Below are 25,438 nucleotides of genomic sequence, written 5' to 3' on the forward strand. Positions count from 1 at the left end.
GTGAACAATAACATAGGCAAATTACAGTCTATAAAGCTTTTAGAGAGTCTTTTGACTGCAAACTATTGTTATTTACATAGTCTTCAGCACTCCTGTGTCATTTGTAATAACAGCAGTAATTTTCGCTTATGCTCTTTGACATTGCAGGTTGGGGCAGGTGGAGAAATCGGCCGTGGCAGAGCACGCACTGAATGAGACCGACCACGTAATAAAATTCGCCGACACGGAAGTTCTGGCTGTAGAGAACCACTATCACACGCGCTTGTTCAGAGAAGCTGTAGAGATACAAAAACACGCGAACAGTTTGAACAAGAAAGAGGAAAGCCTTAAGGTAAACGGATCCTGGCTTCCCGTACTGCAGCGAACGACCGTCGCAGGTAGCAAGAGGAGAACCGCACCGGAAATGACCGCGGAGAAGCCCTCGGACGTTGGCGCGCCAGGTACATATAGTCTGCGCCCGCGAGCTCGCCTCCAGTTCACCACCGGCAATGGAGAGTGAAGCTTTGACAATGCCAGCCACTCGTGCTGGCGAAACGTCAGAAAAATCATTAGATGAACGTCGGCCGAAGAACACGAGACAGAAGCCAATAGGCAGTTTGTCAATTCTTCCAATGTTACATTGTTTTCCGAGGTATGGTTTATGATGACAATTTTATCTCTTGTCCATTGCCATATTTAGTTAGCGGGGCAGCAAGTGAAACGGTGAAGTGTAGCATCTATTTGCTGACAGTCCAAGCATTTGTCATATTTGACAAGCCAATCGACACTCATTTATACTTAAGGTGTGACTCTTACGTGTGCGGTAATGCTTTGACAAGAATATTTTGTCAAACCCTACTCCGAGTGATTGTGGGGAAGCTCTTCGCTAATTTACTTCTACACTTGTGCACTTTATAGAATTGCTTACTTGTGTAGTTCCTCACTCTTTATTTGATTTAGCTGTTTCAGGAAGGTTACTGCTTGTTAGTCAACCCTAAGGACACGCCCTCTCAATACGAACCACGTAAGTGCAGATTCAATGCGTTTCGCTGTTGTTGCAGGAAAGGGGAAGATACTTGTGAGGCACCACACTTCAAGAAGTACGACATTATTTATCAGAGTGTTTTTTTGTATTATATCTAGAGAACGGCTGGAATTCTCTCTTAATAGCACAAGGAGGTGAGCTTCATTTCCCAATTCCAGGATGCTGTCTTGGTAGAATGTTTGCTACACCGTATTTCCAGACGCTATCTCCTCGTTATACTTGACCAGTTCCAACGAATCCTATCCATTATTCTAATTGAAAAAATGCTAGAGCTACCCAGGAACAGTAACCATATGTTTGAATCACGTCCTGTATTTTCATAAGATCGGTTGGATTAGTCACGTACACGGCCAGGTCATCGGCGTATCCTTTACAGACATATTTGTTGTCTCTAGTTTCATTTCCAAGGAGGTTGACAAAGAGTAATCGTAGAACGGGCTCTATAAATATCGGAGAACAGCGGTATCTGTAGTCTTATCGACGCTAGGATTAATATTCTCGTTGCGCATTGACCATATACAAAAATTCTTGAACTTACATGAGAGTATAATTTCCTGATAATATTTACAAAAAATTGCTTCGCTCTAGTTTACGACATGACACGTAGCAGGTACTTACGACGGACCTTGTCAAATGCTTTGTTCATTTCCAACGACATGATGGCCGCTACGTAATTGGATGACGAAGCGACATCCGTCACATCCAGGTAGGTATTCCTCCAGCGCTTGCACTATTGTCCTCCCAACGACGGCGTACGTCTGATATTGGCCGATGAGGCGACTGGCAGTGGTGTTCAAGCATTGAAGCAATATCTTAGCAACTAGCTTGTAATCAGCATTTACAAGCGACATACGACGCACATCCTGTAAATTATTAGCGCTAATCTTTTTAGGAGCCATTATTATGAGACATTCTAAAAACTAACATGGGATAATGGCAGACGTTAGTGTTTCAGCGAGCACTGTGGTCAACGTACTGCCGCTTAAATTCCAGTTTTGTAAGTAAAATTCGGCCGGTAACCCATCGGATCCTGTGGATTTGTTCCTCAGACTTCTTTTCAAGGCTTTGAACTGTTCATCTTCAGTGATTTGAGTTTCAAGATCTGCATTATCTTCATCCGTCATAGTCGGTTCAATGCACTTTAAAAGTGCCTCACATGTGTCGTTGTCGTCAGTGCTCCTTCAGAATACAGCCTCTTGTAATAATCATGTGCAAACTTGAAGTCATGTTGGTGTCTCATCGTCATTTCGGAGACAACCTATGTGCCGGTGACGTCGTCTTTTGAATTACGCCAGAAGGTGGAAAAGCGCAGTTCTTTCTTTCTCGATGCTGTCCTCTCACTCTTATTTTAAAACCCTCTATTTGCTAATGTTTCAGAGCGGTTATTTTGGCCTTGATCCGCTTCATTTTCATAGTGTGACTCGGCATATTGGAGGCATCTGCGTGTAGTTCTCGTAGACATTAGAAGTAATATCCATTTTATATCTTACACACCGTTTCTTTTCAGAACCGTAGCTTTTTAGTAAATATCGTATTTGTTTTTTGCATGTTTTATTCACCATTCCATCTTAGTTCTGTAGCACCATTTGTTCCTTAAGAACATTTCACGAACTCTCTTTAACTCGTGCCCAAGCTCACTGTCTATGAAGTGTTCAAAATGGCTCTGAGCACTATGGGACTTAACTACTGAGGTCATCAGTCCCCTAGAACTTAGAACTACTTAAACCTAACTAACCTAAGGACATCACACACATCAATGCCCGAGACAAGATTCGAACCTGCGACCGTAGCGGTCGCGCGGTTCCAGACTGTAGCGCCTAGAACCGCTCAACCACCCCGGCCAGCCTCTATGAAGGGTGATATGTTGAAATTTCAGGCACCTATACCCCTAAAAGTTCTTTGCCTTGGCATTACAATAAGAGGTATAACTGCCAAATGCTCAGAAAAAAACTGATTGGGCAAGTTTCGGAGCTGAGTGCACTTTTTTTATGCTACTAGAGGCGTAGATTCTGTCTATCTTACTGACGGAATGGCTAGTAATATAGGTGACCCTTGCTTTCCCTTTTGGCTGCCTGAGACAGGTGTCGATGGAGCACAATCGTTTCACTATGTCTCCTAGTTCTAGGAATATGTTAGGAATTGGGCGCTTGGCCGGCGGCGGAAAGAACACAGTTAAAAATCACCAGCAAGGATGGTGTTCTCTTTCGAGGGATTGGTTAACACAGCTATACTTTCTTGAACGAAGACAGTTCTCTTCATTCTGGCTTGCGAACCGGATGGAGCGTAGATATTAATGATTATGAGCTGTGTTTGTTTCCACCGACATTCCACTTCCACTCGCAATTTTTTTAACACTTCTAAATATAATTCCATCTTTGAATAACGAGGCGGTACAGCTTTCAGATCCTCTTTTGAGGATTGCATAGTACCCCACGATATGTTACACTCTGTCTGTACGCACTTCTTGGAACATGACTGTCTATTTCGAATGCATTTGAAAGTGTCTTAGGCATTCTATTTTAGTCGCACTAGTGATTCTATTTTATGTTAACGACAGTTGTATTATATGATTGTAAATCAGTGCTAGGATTAATTTCAGTTAGTCTTTGATTTACAGCTGTGTCTTAATAGACGTTGTCTTCTCCGTCTTCATCAGTCCTACCGAGTTTTTCTGTTCACGTCCGCTACTGTGTGTTGCCGACAGATTACCCTCTTCCATTTCTTCATGCCAAGGTGTGTTGTCAGGCATTGGTTCAATCACGTCCATGCTGTTCGGAGTGAAATTTTTAATACAGCTATCACTGTATTCTCATTCGTTTTCTTCTGGAGTTGCCGCCACGTCTTGGTCGTGAACACCTTCCTTCTTATGAACCACTCATGCCTGCGAGATGGTTGGCTGTGTGTATTCCTTTTTTCCCCTGGACACAAATGGAGAAATAAATCTATCGTCGCCCTGTAGGTTGGTTGTTCGTGTTTACTGCACCTTTTTGAATCATTCTGTCATTTGTTGGCCCCTCTAATTTTTGCGTTCCGCTGTCTGATAATTCTGCCTTCCATGGTTTCTTCGATGTGTATTCATTCTCTTCGGCTTTCTGATGGCCATGTAGTTTCTGTCGTACCGGCTTCGCCTTTTCTCACAGGGTGGGCACATTTTGTTCCGTACTTACTAAACAATCTTTCTTTTTTGTTTTCTTAGGTGTAGTTTTTTGTTGTATTTCCAGTTGTAATCTGTGATTCAGTGGCATGTGCTGATTTTTTGTTCATTATTTGGTGTTACGGCCAGGTGATTCGTGTATGCACAGTTGTGCACAGTATCTACACGGCTGCCTAGTTCTGTTTCATAGAGATAATCTGAAACTGCTTCGCCTATAGTTTCTTCTAGACTGTACCTCGCCACTAGACCATAAGCTAATACACTAGTATAACAGCTCGAGAAGAAGACAACACTTCTCCCAGACACTTCCGCACCCTGTACTGTTGCCGCATCTTCCATATGGACGGACATAGAATTCTGAGGGGCGGCTGATTTTATTGGCTGCCTTAAGCGAACGACCTGGACTTACTCTCTGCGGCTATAGCCTGGCGGCAGCGTTTTATGTCTAAGACTGCGCACACTGCCCATGTCAAAATAAATAAATTTCTTTAGCGTATATATTTTAGATATATCCATAAGAAGAAAACTTTTATGTAGTTTTTGAAAATGATATCGGCACATTTTTGTGAGAATTAATTAAGAAGAATGTTGGCGAATTTCCAGTGTCAGCTAAAGATCTTCATTCGAACGAAAACAGTTATGAGGTAATAAATGTACCTTAGATGCAGCTGTGTTGATTTTTATTAACGTTAACAGTTGACACTTTATGGAGTCATATGCAAGCTTACGGTGCAAGATACCTCAGGTATGTGTCTAGGCACAATCAAATTACATGCGATGATATTTAGATGCTGTAACTGCAGAACGCAGACTTTTCACACCATATTGATTATTCAGTCAGAGGTTATGTGCAGTTCTGTAATCCCAATCGTTTGGATTTTGTCATGGGCCTAATCAGTGCTATAAAATGTGTACCATTTACGTACATCCTTTGTGTTCAGGTTTCATAGATGTTAGTGAATCATAGTATTATTCAGCTGCCATATATAGTCTTGACAAATGGCACTGCATAAATTTACGAAGATATAGAAGTAGTTCGCAGGATATTTCCTATCAAGTTGTCATTCACTGGAAATAAAAGGTGGTAGACATGTAGCGATCTGGAATATCCTCACGGTCGTTCTTCCAATCACCAGGAGTCTCACGTAGTTGAACAAGTTGACTGAGAACTATGATACCATGTATCTTAATATTAAACCTATTGGGAAAGTAAAGCCTGATCGGTCACGAAATGGAAACCACAGTGAAAAATATCCAAAATGTTTTATTTGCAATAGTTTGCTCTACACATTCTAGCGCCTTCTCTACATATACGCCTCCCCGGCTTAGACATTTGTCGTAGCGTTGTACCAACTTTCCAGTACCCTCGCCACAAAAGGCAGCTACTTGTGCTTTCTGCCACTTCTCTACGCTGGTCTGCAGTTCGTTGTCTGTGCCAAAATGTTGTCTACTTAGCCAGTGGTTAATGTGAGTGGAAATGGAGATCAGAGGGGTGATCAGGTGGGTAATCAAACACTTCCAATCGATAATACTGCAGGGGCGTCCTCATTGCCCCTGAAATATGTGTCCGAGACTTGTAGTGAAGAACGAAATGCATGATAGGTATGTTGTGTGGGGCTGTATGAGATCAGTCTCAACCTCGTAGTGGGCACCCAGACTTGGCAGCTGATATGGGAATCTTTATCACACGACGCGATGGACAGAATACTAGAGACACGGACCAACACATCTGTGCAAAGCTTCATCGGATTTTCACTGTTGTTTCCATTTCGCGACCTATCGTTCCTTACTTTCTGAGCAGCCCTAGGTGTTCCTTCAGTAGTGGATAGTAATATTAAATTTTCTGGGATCTTTGAGATTGACTAGTATGTATTACTTTATCATGCTTTAGAACCTGTGGTAGGGAGGGCGACGGGTATCGAGACAAGGAAGATTTTGAGGACAAATTTAATTTAAGGGAATGTCGCCCTATCAGTATGCATAATTCTGTGTGTGAGATAATGACAAAAACAGTGATATTTCAAAGTGCGTCACTTACAGGTGCGAACTCTACAAACAAACAAAAAAATGTACACCATGGTTCATCATTTGAAATAGTTAATAAATTTGATTTCGTAACTTGAAACGGACTTTAATAGTTTCTGTAGACATTATGTCTAGAGAATTCCACTGCAACCGATTACCACAGGGAGATTAGAGTTTTGAGAACTGTCGACAGTGTCGTTAGAGCCAGACTGGACACAAATGGAGAAATAAATCTATCGTCGCCCTGTTCAATCAGCCATTCTGGTATTCTAATGCAACATAACTTAATGTGTGATACAACTAGTCAATATCTGCTGCCCTAACTGGCATAGTGGCACTTAATAGTTGTGAAGATAATTCATTAATTAGTTACGTAACCATAAATCATTGGTACTATTGCCACCAAAATGATGTGGAACGAGTCAGTTTATAAACCATATGTACATTACTTGTTTGTAAGTATGGCTACTTACGGGACATATACAGGTAATAACGCATTGGCTTGAATATAGTAAGAACGAACATGTTATATGCATTTATATTCTGTATTTCTTAGCTGCACACGATACCACTTTCTAATAAATATACGCTAATGGAATTAAAGCTTATGTCTAGAAGAAATGGTTTTGGCTAGATTTAAAATTTGCTTTGCTACTATTCAGGCGCTTTGTTCAAAATGGTTCAAATGGCTCTGAGCACTATGGGACTCAACATCTTAGGTCATAAGTCCCCTAGAACTTAGAACTACTTAAACCTAACTAATCTAAGGACATCACACACACCCATGCCCGAGGCAGGATTCGAACCTGCGACCGTAGCAGTCCCGCGGTTCCGGACTGCAGCGCCAGAACCGCACGGCAACTGCGGCCGGTCAGGCGCTCTGTTATTGGACAAAGGATGTAACAATAGATTGTTGCTTGTCTTGTCTCACATTACGTCTGAACTTAATCCTTCCATAAGCTTCTGGCATACACCCATGTTCAGACTACAACACACAAACCGCGTGCAATTGTAAGTGTAACTCCTACAGCTTGAATAAAAAATTAGCGTGCTTCATTAGTATACAAAATTCTTTAAATGTTTAACATATGAACTGTTAAGCACCTTTAGTTCTTCGTACCACAGGGGAAACCTTTAGAGTTACACAAGACATGTATGCCACCGTCTACAGTGTTGCACAGCAGAATAGTAATTAGGTGAAGGAATACAAATTTGATACAACCGGCTGAGATAATGTTAAGTGCAACACATCCACTAGGTACGCAACTGTGGCGTGACCAATTAGTGCAGAGCAGACACAACGCTCTTCTGTAACGAGCCCACATGTGGTAACTCCGCATAGGGATGACACAAGAACGCCTTTCAGGCTGTAAACTTTGCATACAAGAACGCTCTCAAGTGCAGAAGTTAAACATTAGGCCAGCCAAGAGCACAGACAGGCTGAGAAAACCGAAGCACATTAGGTCACACATACTGGGAGAATCACGTCATCGGCTACTATAAAACTTCCAGCTTCCTTCCACTCACTCTCGCAGCTAGGCCCTACGTTCTGCAGCACGGATACAGATGGAAGGTCAGCTTTACTAGTCTCAGGATGCCCTGGCGAATACAAGAAAGTGTGTACAGCAACCGCCACTGTCACGAGTCCACAACCTGCTGGCTGTGGAGGGAACTTGGACTCTGTGACCGGCACTCCTGCCACTCACAACAGTGACTGACTTAAGATAAGTGCTCGACTGCTCTTTCGTGAATAAAGAACAGATCTGCCCATCTGCAAAGTGTCCATCTTGGGAGCAGGGACCGAGCGAGGTGGCGCAGTGGTTAGCACGCTGGACACGCATTCGGGAGGACGACGGTTCAATCCCGTCTCCGGCCATCCTGATTTAGGTTTTCCGTGATTTCCCTAAATCGCTTCAGGCAAATGCCGGGATGCTTCCTTTGAAAGGGCACGGCCGATTTCCTTCCCCATCCTTCCCTCACACGAGCTTGCGCTCCGTCTCTAATGACCTCGTTGTCGACGGGACGTTAAACACTAATATCCTCCTCCTCCTCCTCCTTGGGAGCAGGGTGCCTGTGTCGCCACTACAGGTTAGTAAATGTAACACATTATCGAATGTATTCTGGGACTGAATCTCGCTATTGGGTGTTCCGCCCACTCACCGTCTCGACATCCAACGACAGGAGCATGTAGATTTCTGGGGCCGGGCTTAAGCGCAGCTTCACTCAACGAGAGCGCTGAGGCTCCAACAGACGTCCACGCCACGCTGGGCTGCAACGACACGCCGACCGCCGGACCCTCCTACGATGAATACGCAACAATGACTCCGGGCAATGCCAGCACATGCACCAACCAGTTCCTTGCCTGATGCTGACGCACTGTTCTGCCCCTTCATGCAATGCGGGCTCAGCACGGCCGGTGCTAGAAAGTGTTGGGAAGAAGACAATGTTAATGTGAAGCTCTTCCTGATAAATGTCAATTGATTGTTGTCTCATTAGCGTCCTGATTCCCACAGGACTCTAATACTGCACCTCCTCTCATCTATCCCACACTGACATAGGAGACGGCATCTGGCGCACTGGATTAAAGCCAAAATAACCTGCAGTCCTACAAATTGTGCGCCAGAGGTGCTGACATCGGCTACCGTCGCCGTCTAGAAGCCATACCTGCATAACAGCAGCCACAGAGCTCTTTTGTTATTCAGGGTGACGAATGACCAATTTTTGTTGGCCTGTTTTCATTTCCTTTTATTTTGGGGCAATTTTGAGTCGGAAGTGTCTGTATATGAACCTGATAGTGACGTTGTATAAGCCACACAAACCTGTAGACCTTTCACTGCTCCGGGGTAACTGTAGGGAAGAGTATGTATATGAACCTGATAGTGACGTTGTATAAGCCACACGAACCTGTAGACCTTTCACTGCTCCGGGGTAACTGTAGGGAAGAGTACTTGTGGCCGACTAGGTGCCAGTTTTGTAACCTATCAGGGTACAAATTACCGTATGTTAAGGCAGTGGAAGTGACGTGTAAAACTTGTAGAAGGTTTGGCTATGAAGCACGGCAGTGCAGTGAGTCCCACTGGTCTAAGATATGTAGAAAAGATTCACATACTTGTTTTTGCTTATTGATAGCGTATACTAGGTTTCCACTTTTTCTGTACTGTAATTCGAAATGGAGGTTGTACCACGACCAAAGAGTCGTGGACTGTCTTTGAGTGAAACCGCTGAACATTTGGAACGTCAGGCGGCCGTGTTACTCTATCATAAAACAGAACGGAGCCAGGCTAATGAAAAAATACAGAAAGAGCTAGAAGCATTGCACGCCACAACTGGCTTGACGCGATTGCAGGGAGGGGATACCAATACCGTACTAGAAATACCTGTCCCAACCGTTGACCCTATGGCAGCTAGTCTCATTATACATTTTTTCTGGGAAATCATCTGAGGATGTATTGGATGATGTGAAGAAAGCAGCTCGGTTAGATTGGTCCCAATGTGATTTGGCTGTCTATCGCTAAATTACGGTTAACCTATGATGCTGATATGTATGTCACATATCATGAAACCCTTAGTAAAATACGGACATTTCATCAGCTAGCCCAAGGGCCTATCCACCACTATAAAAAGAGAGATAGCGCCAAATTTTTCAGAGAAAAGCTCATGGAATTAACAAAGAAACACAATGAGTCAGTAGATGCATTCTCTGACGTAATTCGTAAGCCAAACTCACCGACCTACGAACCGACGTGCAGTGCGAAGGTGAACAGAGTCCTCTTCTGGGATGCAGAGAATAGACCCTTAGACTTATTAGTAAGGGGTACAGTTGTTAAACTACCGTAGGCTGCCTCCGACTATCGTAAGTAAGCGAAGACTACGATAGTTTCCCTGGTAACTTTGGTCAGTTAAGATCGTAATCGCGTTACCTGTATATTACGTGTGTTGCATACCTATCGGGCATTACTTCGTTTCGATTGCTTTTTTTTGCGTATGCGATCAGTGTCCTACTAGATTCCCCTAGAAACAGGAGGCGGTGAACCGTCTAGAAACTGAGTGAGGGTATAGAAAGGGTCGCGTAACCTAGGGAACATTTTTGTTATACATACTTATCCTCCTGTCTGTTAGTTAAAATTAAACACTATTTATAGCAAAATTGAAATTCTCATTGTTTAATTCAGATTTCATTCGAAAATTGTTGATCGGTAACGTGAAGCAGAGGGATGTTGTAGTAAAAAATATACAGATTTACCATATAACTATAGAAAATGTAATGTGCTCCAAAAAGGTAAAATAAAAAAATCTAAAACAGAAACTTTCGCACTTACCAGCTATAACAGGAAACTCTTGCCTTTTATAATGATGAAGAACGTTCTATTGAGTACAAAATAATAACAATAATTATACAGACTTTTCCACATTGATACATGTAAGATATAATTGCATCAAAAGTAATTGTTTTGGTTACATAAAGACGCGGAAGTTACGGTAGCAGCTAATATTTTTTACTTATAGAATGCAATTTGTATTTTGTAAGGATATAAAATACTCCAAAAAAAACGAATTCGGCGGTTCCCAATTACTCTCTTAAACATTCATTTATGTGTGTTTCCCTACCAATGCTATCAAAACTACCGGTAGTCCTACTATTTACTAGGTCATTGATGGACTGTACCAAAACTAACGAAATGAAGTTTTGGCACAGCGCAGCCCTGGTAACGCATATTTCAGCGGATTTGTCCGATGGGTAGGATGAAAAATCTTAGTAACTTGACTCAGCTATTACAATTACCGCACAGCTGGAGGGCATTGCTACTCGGGAACGGAGTGAACATGGTGTCTTGTCCTCTGAGATCAAACGCTGCAGATGTGGACGAGTGGGCCAGGTGAAGAAGCAGTATCACCAGCCACAGTGCTTTGAATGTGGTGAGACTGAGTATAAGGCTCCTGGCTGTAAAGGTAGCAAGATAGGCGCAATCGAAAGACGCGAGCGTTAAACCATTAAACACGAACTGGAGTTCTTTAACCGTCAGAGGTCATTCCCAATAAAACGATATACTGCAAGGATGTCTGTTGAAGACAGTGTTTGGGTAATTGGCAACGGAATTGATACTGGGTCCAGTAAACACCAAGCGGACTGTAAAAGATGATCCGAAATGGGTAGGGAATCAACTGGAGGCTACAGATAGGCAGATAGCTGCAGCTAGACTATTGCAGACTTTGACAGACAGTACCACTGACACAAGGTTGGTAACAACGAAGTTACAGGAATCCATCTTCCATGCCATACATGGGCAAATAAGTGCTAAACTATTGCCTATTGCTGCCGCAGCAATTCTTAGAGGGACTACGAGAAGCACAGAAGAATTTTTACCTGAGTTATGGTATGTAGTGGAACCAAGCAGTAGAAATTAAGTTTTGTTTTACCACATGTGGCTAGTCGAAGTGAGGAGAGATGAAGCAAGACTACATGTTTCAGTACGTTTTCCGGTAGTAGACTTGAATACTTGGTGTCTGTATTTTGTTGTACACCATTACGCGCTGAAATGGGCACAATAGAGGAATGGGTACAAGTATGTACTAGCGAAGTATTAATAATGTCAGAAAACAGGAAAACCTATGCGCTGATGTCTAATGAAGAGTTACGAGCTTACCAACAGGAGAGTATGACAGTCTGTCAAACCAGAGTAGTCTGGATTGACATACAGGTATGTGAGGTGCAGTCTTCCTGGGGATAATTGAAGCAACAGAAAGTCGAAGGGAACTATTAATGCCCTAACAGCATTTTCAAAGAATGGGCGCGCATTAGATATCTTTGGTACACACAGCATAGAGTATAATTCTTAACTGTAACAGCCGCGCGTAGTGGCCGCGCGGTTAGAGGCACCATGTCACCGATTGCACGGCCCCTCCCACCGGAGGTTCGAGTCCTCCCTCGGGCATGGGCGTGTGTGTTGTTCTTAGCATAAGTTAGTTTAAGTAGTGTGTAAGTCTAGGGACCGATGACCTCAGCAGTTTGGTCCCATAGGAATTCACACACATTTTTAAATGTTACAAAATAGGAAAGCCACAGGGTTTGCGTGAGATGGAGCCAAAAGATAGTGGAGTCCTGATAAATGGAACAGTTTGCGACATAGCCGGTACAACATTTCACCTACCAGCCACAATTACAAGTACGGCAATGACTGAGCTAACACATCCCTTGCTGTTTTGTCCAGGGAAGCTGTTAAAGATACTGCCAGCCAGAACCTAAAATTTTAAAATGAGCCGGCCGGGGTGGCCGAGCGGTTCTAGGCGCTAAAGTCTGGAACCGCGCGACCGCTACGGTCGCAGGTTCTAATCCTGCCTCGGGCATGGATGTGTGTGATGTCCTTAGGTTGGTTAGGTTTAAGTAGTTCTAAGTTCTAGGGGACTGATGACCTCAGAAGTTAAGTCCAATAGTGCTCAGAGCCATTTGAACCATTTTTTAAAATGATACGCTAAAGGCAGATATCCTTCACTCATTGGACCAATAAATGGCGTCACAGAATGGGTGGATTTCCGCAGAACATATGTAGCAACACACCCAACAATACAGCGAGAAACAGTGTAAACAGGTTATGAGCAAAAGCCTTTCAGCTACTTGTACTGTAGCGATTCTGTTCGCCATTTGGGTAATTTACGTTTGTTTCAAGCGGAGAACAGTACAACACCCAGAAGTACCTGTGCATCAGTTACCTGTTGCCTGGTTTAGCAATATAACAGGAAATTCTATGGAATAATTTAAGTCGAATTATAGGTATTCGCACTAAGGAATTAGAGTGATAGTTTAATGGGATTCAAACTAGCTTCAGTTGAAAACGAGAATATTCCATGAAGGATGAATTAATGGAATATGTATGCTAGTTGGTAAAGTGCGAAAATTCGGTATGAATTTTATAAAGGACAGAAGAATGTTGCACGGCAGAATAGTAATTAAGCGTAGACATATAATTTTGTCAGAACCAGCTGGGACGATTCTTAGTGGAATACGTCGACCACGTACGCAACGGTGATGAAATCAATGTCAACACTCTGAACAACAGAAGTACAATCAGACGGGGAACTCATTGCCACGACACCAGAAAACGCTGATTTAGGACTTAGACAAGAATGCACAACGCTCTTCTATAACGAGCAACGTGTAGTGGGCCAACCTAGGGTTGATACAACGATACCTTTCAGGCAGTAAGCTTTGCATAAAAGAACGCACTGAAGACTTTAAATTAAGCATTAGTCCAGCCAAAAGCGCTGACATGCCGAGGAAACAGGAGCACGTTTGGTCACCCGTAAGGAGATAATCTTGTCATCGACTGCTATAAAAATCTCACCTTCCTTCCACTCACTCTCAGAGTTAGGCCATTCTTTGTGTACCACAGATACCGATGGAAGGTCAGCTCCCCTAGTTGCAGGATGCGCTGGCGAATACAGTGAAATGTCTATAGCCATCGCCACCATGGAATCCACTGTTACGAGTCCACAGGTGTCTGGCTGTGGAGGGAACTTTGACGCTCTGAGCTTCTCTCCTGCCGGTCAAAATGGTGATTGAGTGAAGATTAGGGCCGAGCTATTCTTCCGTGAATGAAGAACCGATCTGCCCGTCTCGAGCTGTTCATCTTGGGAGCAGGACACCTGTGCCACTCCTGGGCAGTACAAATACCGCCTTACCGTACGTATCCTAGGACCGCCTCTCAGGCTCTTCTTTTTCATTGTTGGGTCTTCCACCAACAGACCATTTCGGCAACCAATAACAGGAGCATGCAGAGTTCTGGGACCGAGCCTAAGCACAGATTCACTGAACGAGAGCGCTGAGGCTCCGACAGACGTAGTAGCCACAGTGGGCTGTAGCGACGCGCCGGAACCCCTTACGACGGGCCTCCTGCACTGACCCCGTCAACGCAAGAACCTGAGCCTAAAAATTCCTCGCCGGGCGCTGAGGCACTACTTTGCGCCTTCGTGCAATGTGGCCTCAGCATGACTTCTCCTCATTAGCGCCCCGGTGCTCCACAAGACTCCACCACCACACATCCGCTCATCAATCCTATTTATACGTAGGAGGCCGCATTTGACAGCCGCGTACAGAATATCGAAGTATGCTCAAAGCTAGCTGTGTAAATCAATCATACGATGAAATTATGGTTCAAAATAACGAAATGGAAAATAATATCACCCGTAAATAAATAAAAATTGTTAATGTCAAAGTTCTGTATGGCGATAACACTAGAGACCTTAGATCAAATTTTTACCGCTATCTGTACTAATTATAGATAACGTGACTCGAATAATCCTGAAACCGCCGGCCGGTGTGGCCGAGCGGTTCTAGGCGCTTCACTCTGGAACCGCGTCACCGGTACGGTCGCAGGTTCGAATCCTGCCTCGGACGTGGATGTGTGTGATGTCCTTAGGTTCGTTAGGTTTAAGTAGTTCGAAGTTCTAGGGGACTGATGACCTTCGATGTTAAGTCCCATAGTGCTCAGAGCCATTTGAACCATTTGAATCCTGGAACTGTACATCAGTTGAATAACACACGATATTGTGAAAGAGAAAATATAAAATGCGGCAAGTGAAAGAGACGAAACGGAGTACAGACGTCTAAAGTACGAGATTGGCAGAAAGTGCAAAACGGCAAAGCAGGAAAAGATAGAGGAGAAATGCAAAATTGTAGAAGTATGCATGACTATTGGAAAAATAGATGCCGTAGAGAAAAGCAGAGTTACTTTGGAAGAAAAGAGAAGAACCCCTATAAATATTAAGAGCTCAGGCGGCAAGCCGACAACAAAGAAACGAGAGAGGACTAAATGGTGGAAGGAATACATAGCAGGACTATACAAGTGGAACGAACGTGAAGACAGTATATTATAAATTGAAACAAAGTAGATGAAGATGAGATGAAGATATGATTCTGCGAGAGGAATTTCACAGAGCTCTGAAAGACCCAAGTCAATACAAAATACCTGGAGTAGACAATGTCTCCTCAGAACTGAGATTATCGGGGGAGTTAGCTATTACATAACAAGTCCATCTAGTATGCAAATATATGAGAGTGTCTAAATACCCTCAGACATCAATAAGTATGTAATAATTCAAATGCCAAAGAAGGCAACTGCTGATAACGTGAGAACATTACTCAGTCAACAGTCTGATAAATCATAGTTACAAAATTCTGACACGAAGTTTTCGAAGATAGGCTGAAAAAAGACAAATCTACATTTATTGCATCTGTATATCTCACGAAATCTTTTGAAAATTTTTACTTCAACACATTCTTTGTAATTATGAACTTAGCCGGGATAAAATACTGACAGCGAAATGTTATCTGCAGTTAGTAAAGAAAGCAGACTGTAGTTACAAGTGTCGAAGTGCATAAAAAGTATTAATAGTTGAAAAGAGTGTCATGTTATGAGTTTCCGTAAAAATAAGGCACGGGTAGTGGAATGCAGTCGAATTAAATCATCTGATTAGGAAAAGAGAAATAAAAATTTAAGGACATTTTATTTGGGCATCAAACTAAGTGACGATGGTCGAAGTAAAGAAGATAAGAAATGCCGACCGGCAATAGCTGTAAAAGTATTTCTGCAAAAGAAAGCTTTGTCAGCATCCAGAATAATTTAAATGTTGTGAAGTCTTTTCTGAAGGTCTGAAGTGCAGCCTTACATGAAAGAGAAACGTGGACGATTAACAGTTCACAGAAGAACGGAATAAAATCTTTTGGAATGTGGGGCTGCCGAAGAATACTGAGATTTAGTGGGATAAATGGCTCTGAGCACTATGAGACTTAACTTCTAAGGTCATCAGTCCCCTAGAACTTAGAACTACTTAAAGCTAACTAACCTAAGGACATCACACACATCCACACCCGAGGCAGGATTCGAACCTGCGACAGTAGCGATCGCGCGGTTCCAGACTGTAGCGCCTAGAACCGCTCGGCCACGTCGGCCGGCAATCAGTGGGATATACTCTATGACTGAATAAGGGGTACTGAATCGAATGGGGAAGAATTTTATGGCATAACGTTACTAAATTAAGGGACCGATTGACAGGTCGCATACTGACGCATAAAGAAATGGTCAATTTGGTAACGTAGAAATGTGTAAAAGTTGTAGACGGCGACCAAGGTTTGACTATAGTAAGTAGTCTGACAGGTATGAAGGTTACTGTAGTTGTGCGGATATGAAGGGGTTTGCACAGGAAAGAATTGCATCTAGCAACACTTTGTAAAATAAAGTGTTTCTCAGTTTCATATTTTGTGAAAATTTTTTTGTAATCTTTGGTAAGTTTGATTCCTTTTTATGCACACAATTCTTTTATGAATTTTTTAAACATACTTTTGTAACTACTGTCATCCTCCCATGTTGGTAGATCTTTGTTTGGGAAGTTGATGCCGACATAAAATTTCCTAATCGTAGTTTATTTTACCCTTAGTTGCAAAAGACGAGAACTGAAGGAAATCACTTGGACGCATATTGATTGATTGATTTTATTTCTTATTCACCTTCCTGGGCTTGAAGCATTTATTGTGCTATATTTGGCATAAGCGCTATTGGAACATCATCATCAAATAACGTTAGGACCACTGTTTTCTACGTACATCAGTCCTTCTTCCTTACTTTGTCTAACGAGACAGGTTTGAGCAGGTATCATTATTCTCACTATTAGTTCCACATGGAACATTATAATGGTCACAATAAATACTACGTACGTTACACCAGCTGGTATACACACAGACCAGAAGCGCGTAATGTATGCCCTTGAAGTAGTTTCTTACCTCAGATGGACTGAACACAGTTGGTGCTGGGAGACTGAGCATGAAAATCGTCAGCACTATGGGATTCTGAGATGTTTTTTGTCACAACAGCGGGGAAAAATCGAGTCCTCAAATTATTTGTTAATCGTACGAAATCTACAGAGGTAATCAGTTTTATACAGTCACATATGAAGCATCATTGTACTAAGAATATGCATTACCTTTACGTGTGAAGGATATGTATTACATATAGAATTTAAATGTTTATGGTGATTACACTATTTAAACATTAATTAAAATTTAGTTTCCTATATGAGACTTCATTTTCAGTGCATGTATACTACAGTGCGATGTCCATCGAGTTCAGCCATTCAGTTGCCTCAGTTGTTGCTGGTAACATATCGTCCCAAGTCCCTTGGAATTTCCTATGTGCTGTGCTATTTCTTCTGGAGCACCACAGACGCATTGAGTATTTTCAGCCATTCTCCACTTAAAGAGCATAGATTTCGTTCTGGCATGCCGTGTTTTGACTCTACCCAGGTGGAGCCATGAGTTTCGAGGGAAATGCAGTCCTGTTAGTGGCTTGGTGTATCTAAGCAGGCTGTGTAGTTGAAAGATACCCATTTTCATCTACATTGTTCTACCAAGTAATTTTCGAAGTCGTTTCACTTCCTAGCTACCTAAAGACCGACGTCCGCTTTCGCATCTGCACCAGCACTGTCCCTCTGCCCGTCTCCGGCCGCGTCTCCCGTGTGCCGAACATCGTCGCTCAACTGACTAGTGTAGTTCCCTTCCCTGAAGCCGTCCATTTGATTGGCTACAGCTTATTCTACATTCTTTTACATTTTATTATATTTAAATAATCAATGCTTGACTACTTTCACATTCTAAATAAAGTAACAATAATATCCATTACATAATAAACGTTAAATTCTTTTAGATAAAACCGATACAATTTCTTTCTTAACTTTGAATGTCACGGCGAGTGGCCTTGCACCAATGTGCTTTCTGATAAATAAATAAAGAACAAAAGTAAATATTATGCACTAAACTTTACAACAAATATTCTATTACCTAATGATTCAATAAGGTGCATGCTGTCATCGTTCAATGTGTTTTGTGTGGAGGAAATGATGATCTGATGCTTAACGGAAAATACTGATAGTTTAAATTTACTATATCTTTTATACAAATAATGTCACAAAGTTGATACTTACAACATTTGTTATTTTAATGATGCGCTTTTATATGAAATGTCGATCGTTGAGATTGACCAAAGCGTTCAGATTTTAGCATTCAGGTCTTTGTTAGAAAACTTGTTAATTTCACTTTAACAGTAAATACTAAACTACTACAGATATTTCAAAATTCTAAACATGTATGAAGCAGCAACTGTTGAAAATCTTCACGGTAAATGATAACAACCAAACAGTTGCAGGATAAAGATTTACTGAAATACTTGACCACGGTGGTTTCGGTATGTCTAAATATACCTTCATCAGAAGCAAAAGTACACCTGAAAAAAAAAAAACCGAAAAAGATAAACACTTATAGCATTAAGTAACCATGAAAATTACCAAAGTAATTACAAACACAAAAACTATTAGTCACTGACTAAAATCACATCCTGGATGTGGAGATGCATAGAACAATCGTGCCAAAGGCGTCGTCAGTAGTTAAAATCAAAATATCACCTCCATCTCTACAGGATAATTATGAAGAGATGCTCGATGCGAACAAGGCATATTATCAGTGCTCAGCCTGTGAACTAGCTTGTAGAGGGTGTGGAAGTACTAGGACAGACAGTTTCACCGAGAGAGGGCACTTGTGGTATGCGCGAAACACTCGCACACACTACAACCCAGGGATACAAACTCGTGCGCGTCAAATTTTTTAAAGGTTGCGCTAATTCAAATCCTCTGTCTTAATAAATAGAACATATCAGAACCATTTAAAACACCTACATACAATAGAAAATATTAACACCTATTTGCCTGTGTCCTAGTGTCGAACAGGTGAAGCTTGCACTAAGGAGAGAGGGCACTAGTGTTATGCGCGAGAATCTCTCGCAAATTAAAGACTGGGATACATACTAGCGAAAAGAAACAAAATGTTGTAGTAAATCGAAACCATCTGCCGTCATGAATAAAAAACATAACCGAATCATTTAAATCACACATACACATCGAAAACCACGAACAACAATCATCAAAGATACGTAAAATCCCAACAAGACAGGAAAGGAGCATCTCACCAGCATCAACCGACAAGAAAACTAGCTTCTGGTCAGCCAGGCTATATTACGTTAGAGCAAGAAGGGGTTTGAAACTATCCAAAAATTCTTGTTTCTAAGCAGCACCTGCACGTTAAGAATAAATCCATCTTTTTAAGATAGATGTTTGAAAATTTCTAATTCCTCGAACAGGTCTCTTCATGTAGCAATTCTACGTCATCCAGTTTACGTGGCGTATGCTGTAAGAGCAATAGATGCTCAGAACACGTGGAATTGTACACGTTTTCCCCGTTTTTACCTAGCATGTGTTCTTTATATCTTACTTTAGTAGGTCTACCTGTCTGTCCAATGTAGCTATAAGTGTTTGTTTTTTTTTTTCTTCTATCTCAGTTAAGTTGCTAAGTTTTTTGCTAATGAGGGTGTCTTCCTGTTCAGGTGAATTTTTGCTTCTGATTAAAGTATATTTAGATATACCGAGACCGTGGTCAAGGATTTCAATAAGTCTTCATCCTGCAACTGTTTGGATGTTATCATTTACCATGAAGTATTACAGATATGATCAACATTCAAGTTTTATTGGGATCACCATGAAAATTTAAGACAGATGGTAGATCAAAATTACTGTGGCTTCATTCCCTGAATTACTACAGAATTAAATAATTGTCCACAAATGTTTCCATTTGTGGCCGATCTTACCTCCGCCATATTTAACACCGCTACGTCTGCGTGGGCATAAACAGCCCACGGGGTTTCCCTGTGATGCAGGTTCTTGTCTGTCTCACTCACACACTACAGCGCTTAGGCCTGACCAGCCTGGCCTCTTTCAGCACAATAGATGCCTGTGGATTTCCCATCTCGTGGCGAATCTGCGCTCTTTGTGGTACACGGTCCTGGAAGACAGGATTCGTTTCACAATTCCGGGGAGGCTATCTCTTTCGGCCATATGGTTAAATGAGAGCGAAATTCTCGTTAACTCACACACCTCCACTTCATAGTATGTTGTCGTGCCATATATGTTATGAAGTAGCACCCAAAGTTACAAAACACATATTCATAATACAATAACATAAATATCCTAAGCGCCAGACCAATAGTGTAATTATTTGTAGTGGTGTTGATGCAGCATGCTTTAAATTTAAAGAAATTTATATCTAACATAAATTATGAGTTGCGGCCTGTTAATTAAATTCCAAATAAAACTATACATTTATCAAAATCGACTGTATATTGAAGTGCCGCAGAAATATCAGCGACACTGCTCTCACTTTTACAGAACTTTTTCGTCACAACGAAGTCTCCAGCGGCGCTCCACAGATTCTGAGCCGAGTACCCCGCCGAAATTTTGTATGGCTCTGCATTCCATCACCATCGTTTTGCGGGAACAAATCTTTTGAAATTCGAATCGGGTGTAGATACCAGAAAACAAACACTTTCCGAAACCACCCGGGATCTGCACTGAACACTTCTCCCAGTGGAGCCGATACAAACAGTTTTAAACTTCACAGTAAACAACTCATTTACAGCGTATGTGAGATGCTCGTAAATTCTTCAATGATTCTGACATTTTATCCATGTCCCAGTAGAGACATGTATCTCGTGTCATATTCCCAATCGACTTTATCGACAAATTAATGTATTCTTTTAATTTAAATAACTGCCTTGGACTCATAACTAACAACAAATATGAACAAATCTCACCCCTCGTTTAATTCCGTGCAGTGAAGCTGCGTTCCCAAATCGTTACTCTATACAAAAATGAATTATTCCCCCAAAATATTCTCAGATAAGTAGATAAACATACATCTGTCTTCCTAGGTAAGCATTATTAATTTTCATTTTCCAAATTTCTTCGACCTCCATGCAGCCAAATTTGCGTGACCATAACTTATAATTTGGAAATTACAATAAACATAAAACCATCCAAAAAGTTAAGCCTAACACATACATACACCTAAGTAAATCGCTTATGTACCCCCATATACCTAATTTACATGCATACTGTGCACTGATTTTTACTTGATACCGTTCACCAAATAATCGAGTTCTCCGACCTCCTCGCACTCAAACGTGCGTCTAAACTATCTCTTTATAATTGCACAGAACTTGTGCCAAAAAAAATCCTTATGCGACGAAACAGCAAACAAGCTACAATAACTCCTGAAATAAAGCATTGTAAATTACCCCTCCAAATAATCTTATAATCTAAACACAGATACACTTATTTCTTAACCTACTTTCCCCTTATCGATGTACAGTCTCAATTCCATCACATTTCCTAATGGCCCATAGTGCACTTGAAACAACTGTTTAATTTCTACACCCACTTAGCTGGACTTTTCTTTAGTACGTACTAGGACTTCGTCTCCTATTTTGTATTTAATTGGTCTGTACCGCCCATCGTGCCGTTTCTTCCTTTCCGCTGCCAACTTCTCCATACGGCATTTTACCGCCTGCTCCCTCTCAGCGGTCGACTCAGCTTGGCGCTTCGGGAACTCCACAGTGCCGGCCGCGGTGACCGAGCGGTTCTAGGCGCTTCAGTCCGGAACCGCGCGACTGCTACAGTCACAAGTTCGAATCCTACCTCGGGCATGGATGTGTGTAATGTCCTTAGGTTAGTTAGGTTTAAGTAGTTCTAAGTTCTAGGGGACTGATGACTTCAGATGTTAGGTTCAAATGGTTGAAATGGCTCTGAGCACTATGGGACTTATCTTCTGAGGTCAACAGTCCCCTAGAACTTAGAACTACTTAAACCTAACTAACCTAGGGACATCACACACATTCATGCCCGAGGCGGGATTCGAGCCTGCGACCGTAGCGGTCGCGTGGTTCCAGACTGTAGCGCCTAGAACCGCTCGGCCACCCCGGCCGGCAGATGTTAAGTCCCATAGTGCTCAGAGCAATTTGAACCATTTGAACTCCACAGTTTCCGTTAGTAGAAATTTCGGTTTGACTCCCGTCATCACCACCAAGGGCGAATATCCAGTTGCGTTACTTTTCACGCTGTTTATAACGTCCTCAAACGAACGTACATATTCCACCCACTTTGAGTGTCTATCACTCGCGTTAATTCCGACACAGCCGTCCAACTTCATGGATGTACCGTTCGCAAGGGTGATACACGGATATTTTAATGTGTTTTATACCCTGGTCCTTCATAAATTTGTTCCAAACGTTTCACGTAAACTGAGATCCGTTGTCAGATAACAGCCTGTCTGGTTTGATCACGTTTTTAAAAAATTCCTTTTTAAATTTGGCTATCAACGTCATGCTGTTAGCTTTCCGTATCGGATATAGTTTAATAAATTTTGAAAAGAGGTCCGCAACAACAAATATGTACTTCATACCGCCACGTCTTGTGGGCAGTGGGCAAAATTGTCAACCGCCAGTAACTCTCCTACATTGGTCGGTATTATACTTTGCATTTCCCCTTGTTGAGTTATAGTGCAATATTTTACTCGCTGACATCGTCCACAGGCAGCCAGCTGTGCACGTACTCGTCTGGCGAGGTTATTAATGTGGATGTATTGTTCTATAAGGTCCGTGCACTTCTGGGTCCCGTAATGACCGTGACTTACTTGGACGTAGTCTGTTCAGCTTGTTGTCTAGAAGCACAGTCACCAGTGATCCCTCTTCCCGTCTTTTCTACGAAACAGCACATCCTTTTGGATCTTGAAATAGTGGGGTATATTTTCGTAGCCCTTGCTGTCAAAGTTGATTTTGATGTTCTTCAGTTCAGGGTCCTCATTTTGCGCTCTCCGCATATCCCTGCAGACCGCACGAATTTTCTTTTCCTCCGGTACTCCTTTCATGTACAGCAGCTGAAATTCGTTCTTTGTCTCCTCCCCTTCATTGTCTTCCTCTGCAACGGGTAGCCGCGACAGAGCATCGGCAATACAGTTCTCGGTCCCTTTAATGTAGCGTATCTGGTAACTAAACTGCTGCAGGAACATTGCCCAGCGTATCAAACGGTCGTTTAGTATTCCACAGCCTTGCAGAAAGCTAAGGGTCTTATGGTCGGATAGCAATGTTATCTCTCTATCTTCCAAATACATACGGAACTTTCTGAATCCATAAACGATTGCAAGCAGCTCCTTCTCTGATATGCTGTTTCCGCGTTCGTGTTTGTTGAGTATGCAGCTGGCGGAAGCCACATTCCGGCGTTCTGTCTTCCCGTAGATTTCTTTTTCTTGGAAGATTTCGCAGCCTATCCCGTAATCTGAACTGTCCGACGACAAACACAACGGAAGTGTCATGTCGAGGTAATAGAGCATCTTGCTCGCACACAGTTTATCCTTTATGATCTGAAATTCTTTTTCACATTTCTCAGTCCATTTCCAGAATGCGTTTTTCTTCAATAATTTACATAAATGTGGGTTGTTCATTCCTCCATCCTCCAAGAATTTTCGATAAAACCCACATAATCCGAGGTAAGATTTTATTTGCTTTCTGTTGGCCTTCTACAATCCGTGATTGATTTTAGTTTCTCAGTACTCGGTAAAAATTCCCTCAGATGTAAGAGTGTGTCTTAGAAACTGAATTTACGCTGGCAATCTTTAACGTCATCCCGCCTCATCTTAAGGCCACAAGCACTTCCTCCAGCAATTTTCAGTGTTCGTACCAGGATTCCGTCGCTATTAAAATGTCGTCCACATAGATCACCAACTTACTCATCAAGCGTTCTCCTAAGAAATGGCTTAGCGCTCTCACAAATACTACCTCTGAAATCATGAGGCCGAACGGTACAACCTTAAACCGGTAGCTTCGTCCTTCTAAAAAGAAAGCTGTGTGACGTCTGCTTCCTTCTGCCAATGAGATTTGACAAAATCCTGAGGTCAAGTCAACACTAGACATCAATTTTATGTTCCTTAAGTTTTGCAGCCGTTCCTCCATATTACCAGGCTGGTCGAGTTCTTTCACAATTACCTTATTTATCTTACGCGCGTCTAACACGATTCTAACCTATTTGTCTTTTTTATTTACAGTTACAATGGGATTACAATAATCGCTCCTACATTGCTCTATAATATCCCATTCTAGCATTTGCCTTAACCTGGCCCTGACGGCTTCCCGATCAGCAGTAGGAATTATATGAAGCTTGCACTTAATCGGCTAGTGTGGCTGCACTTTAATGGAGTATTCCAAGTCTGTTACTTTACCGGGACGATCAGAAAATATGTCCTCATAACGGCACAACAATATACATAACTCCTTTTTCTCTACCTCCGATACACTCTCGACTGCTTCTACCGTTTCCTTTATCTTGTCATACATATTGTTCTCTTCATCCCAACCATGTGTAATTATGGTGTGCACAATCTGGTTGTCTCCCTTCAAAAGATTCTTAAATTTTACTTTCCTTTTCTCACGCTCAATTTCAAAATCCAAGCACATTACCACGCAGTGAAGCGAATGTTGCTTCTAACCTGTGCAGAATCGAAATACTCCCACATTAATCTGAAACAGCATCGTTATACAGTTCAGTGTGTTATGTACTGGATATTAGGTTAGCTCATCCTAAATACGATGTGAGGCTGGCCTCTTTCGGAGGTTGGTCCTTAGCTATTAAGCAATGTCCTGAGAAACTAAGTGATGCTGGATTCTTTGACACCAGTAATGGAGATGAAACCATGTGTTTCCAATGTGGTGGAGGTATGAAATATTGCGATAAAACGAACAACAAATGATTTGAACTTCTTGCGTGGTTTTCCAGGTGCGTGCTTGTGCTTCTTGCGAAGTGTAAGGATTTTGTACATAATATCTGTCAGAACATAGATGTAGCTAATATTGAACTTTCGTCAAATCTTCTGAAAGCAGCATCAGAACACAAAGTGTTGTGTCTAGACAAGACAGTCTAGACACAGGGTGAGGTTACCGAAAGGCACGCGTACACACACGCCGACTGGCGTGAAGTCTGGAACAGGATAAGTAATGAATGCTAATAAGAAAAGTACGTATCTAAGTTAATACTTATCTTTATTGCATCGTTGTGGTACATCGCTATTGACGATACAAATTAGACTCTCTCCAGATAGGGTTAATGGCGCCTTGCTAGGTCGTAGTCATGGACTTAGCTGAAGGCTATTCTAACTGTCTCTCGGCAAATGAGAGAAAGGCTTCGTACGTGTAGTCGCTAGCAAAGTCGTCTTACAACTGGGGCGAGTACTAGTCCGTCTTCCTAGACCTGCCATGTGGTGGCGCTAGGTCTGCAAGTACTGACAGTGGCGACACGCGGGTCCGTCATGTACTAAT

This window comes from Schistocerca cancellata, chromosome 4 (assembly GCF_023864275.1).
Source record: "Schistocerca cancellata isolate TAMUIC-IGC-003103 chromosome 4, iqSchCanc2.1, whole genome shotgun sequence".
Taxonomy (NCBI): domain Eukaryota; kingdom Metazoa; phylum Arthropoda; class Insecta; order Orthoptera; family Acrididae; genus Schistocerca; species Schistocerca cancellata.